Below are 3389 nucleotides of genomic sequence, written 5' to 3' on the forward strand. Positions count from 1 at the left end.
GATGCAGCACTCCATCACTCTCCTTCTTGGTCAAATAGCCCTTACACAGCCTGGAGGTGTGTTGGGTCATTGTCCTGTTGAAAAACAAACGACAGTCCCACTAAGCGCAAACCAGATGGGATGGCGTATCACTGCAGAATGCTGTGGTAGCAATGCTGGTTAAGTGTGCCTTGAATTCTAAATAAATCACCAACAGTGTCACCAGCACAGCACCCCCACACCATCACACCTCCTCCTCCATGCTTCACGGTGGGAACCACACATGCAGAGATCATCCGTTCACCTACTCTGCGTCTCACAAAGACACGGCAGCTGGAACCAAAAATCTCAAATTTGCACTGATCAGACCAAAGGACAGATTTCCACCGGTGTAATGTCCATTGCTCGTGTTTCTTGGCCCAAGCAAGTCTCTTCTTATTATTGGTGTCCTTTAGTAGTGGTTTCTTTGCGGCAATTCGACCATGAAGGCAGTTGATGTTGAGATGTGTCTGTTACTTGAACTCTGTGAAGCATTTATTTGGGCTGCAATTTCTGAGGCTGGTAATTCTAATGAACTTATCATTGAAGAAACTTTCAAAGTTCTTTACATTTTCCGGATTGACTGACCTGTTGTTTCTCTTTGCTTATTTGTGCTGTTCTTGCCATAATATGGACTTGGTCTTTTACCAAATAGGGCTATCTTCTGTATACCAACCCTACCTTGTCAGAACACAACTAATTGGCTCAAACGCATTAAGAAGGAAAGAAGTTCCACAAATTAACTTTCAACAAGGCACACCTGTTAATTGAAATGCATTCCAGGTGACTACCTCATGAAGCTGGTTGACAGAATGCCAAGAGTGTGCAAAGCTGTCATCAAGACAAAAGGTGGCTACTTTGAAGAATCTCAAATCTAAAATATATTTTGATTTGTTTAACACTGTTACAGTGTTAAAATAGTGAAAATAAAGAAAAACCTTTGAATGAGTAGGTGTCCAAACTTTTGACTGGTACTGTATAGTGCACTACTTTTTACCTGAGCCCCATGGGCCCTGGTCAATAGTGGTGAAATAAATAGGGAATAGGGTGTCATTTAGGACACAAGCAGCCCAAATCAAAAGAGAATACAAAGAGATTCAATGTATATGATTTGCAATCCATTTAGGTGAAACAGCATTAGACTAACTGCATCAGAAGTGAACACTGATAGTTTCTGACCGGCAGACTCGATGGGCGGCCCAGCTCGCTGATGTCCTTTGGCAGGGTGCAGGAGGTCAGAGAGTTGGCTGAGCTGAACACCACACTTATACACTGACAACACAGTTCAGGAAGCTGGGATGTGTCACTCACTCTCAGCCAGGGTTGGGCTCAATTCAAACCGAAGGCAGTCAATTCAGGAAGTGATTTGAATTTAACATTCAGACATTTTAAAACTTTTGAAATAAACAGCTTCTACTTTTCATTTTATTAAGAAGCCATTGGAAATAAATGCCCTTTTTCGATTATTGAATTGTAACTTTAGTTTTCTTACTGAATTGACTGCCTTCAATTCCAATTGAGTCCAACCCTGCTCTCAGCTTTCATGTTTTAATCCATATTACATTTCTCCTGTTATCCTATTTTCATGTCAGTAGAACTGAGGATCAAAGACCAATTTATACAGTCATTGTCACACACAGTCATTTATTTGCAAAGCAATATATATTCAGAATTGGAGGAGGACATGTTGTGGCAAAATGTCCCTCTCTGTGAAAATTGTAGCAATTTGACTTACAAAGTTATTTAGATGGGAAAATATCATAGGAAATAATAAATACTAAATTTGCATCTGGCTGCCATGCAACTTTGACGGTCTCAAATTGTATTTTTATGTCAGTATGGATGGAGGTCGTTGACAGAGTCACCTCCGACCTATAATCACACACACACAAGCACTGCTGTGTTTCTTTCTATTGATTTCATGCATGTCAACATGTGAATATAGGGCTTGTGTTTCTCTGTGGGAACGACTGCATTTCATTATAACCCTCCAATAACTGGATGATAAGTTTACATATTATAGTGCCTGTCATCAAGGGAGCTTTACAGACACAAATAAAATAATGCTCACCTTTCTTTATTAAATCTTACTAGTGAAGATCACAAGATGTAATTAAGAGTGATTGCAGAAAGGTGACTTTGACTAACAGGTAGGCTGTGAATATAACTGGGGAAACCTCAGAAACAACCACATGTTTGGTGCTCAACCAGTCTACCTGTCAAACGATTTATCCAGGTCTCATTCTGCACATGCTTGCAAATGCTTGTCTGACTTACACAGTAGGCTACTGAACGTCAACAACATAGAGACAGGTTGTAGGCCTATACCTAGCTCTAGCCAACGTACAGGAATAGACTTTGCTCACTGGGCACAAGGCAAGGGAGTGTATTGGGCAATAACAATGGGAGATTTTTGCATTGAACATTCAGATGCTTTTGAAAGTAAGCACAGAAATACATGTTTGGGGTGCACATAGTCCTCTACTGCTGCTATTTCTGATCACTAGCCTATTTCAATGCATTATTAATTCATATGCAGCTCTCAACTTACAACTCAAGCCACTCTATACCGGATATTTCCATGGATAGTCAACTCTTATCAAGCAGGTGAAAGACCCATAGACTTATGAGAGGTCCAGCGAGCTGCACACTCTGGAGAAAACCCCAGAAGGGGGCGCCTTTGTTGTCCTCATCATGCATTGTAGCCACGAGATGGTCTCGTTTGAATATGGTCTATGCTATTCGGGACTCCTTGGGACGTCCCTACCCCATTGAAATTGAAATGGTTAAGGTAAGGGTTATGGTTATGGTTATGGTTAGGGTAGGGGATTAAGGTTGGGGTTAGGACAGGGGTGTTGAACAAATTTTGCCCTGGGGGCCGCATTCGGCCTTCAAGGAGATCTGGAGGGCCGCACTGAAAATATGTTATATTTCCTTGACTCTAAATAGTCAAAAATGTATCCTCTATCCATCATTTTTGAATGTTATATTCTCCCTGTCTAGTGATTATTGGTGGGCTGGACAATCAAGAAACTGTATGAATATAGTTCCATTATCATTTTTATACAGTTTCGATTTCGTTGTAGTTATTTTAACGTTTTTTGAGTTCGTCCGCCACCGGAAAAAAATTCACAATTGTTTTATTTGTTTTACTCAGCGGTACTGAACCACTTTACGGTTTGACACCCCTGGATTAGGGTTTAGGGTAGGGGTTGTCCCAAGGATCCCGGATTGCACTAGCCGTTTGGATATGACGGTGATCGCGGGTGCAAGGCTAGCGGGTGGAAGCCTCATATGCTAAACGCATTGTAATTGGCTGCTTCGGAGTAGTCAGTGCTTTGCATAGCAATTCATTGATATAGTTTACCGCT

The sequence above is a fragment of the Salvelinus alpinus genome, chromosome 26 (genome assembly GCF_045679555.1).
Source record: "Salvelinus alpinus chromosome 26, SLU_Salpinus.1, whole genome shotgun sequence".
NCBI lineage: Eukaryota > Metazoa > Chordata > Actinopteri > Salmoniformes > Salmonidae > Salvelinus > Salvelinus alpinus.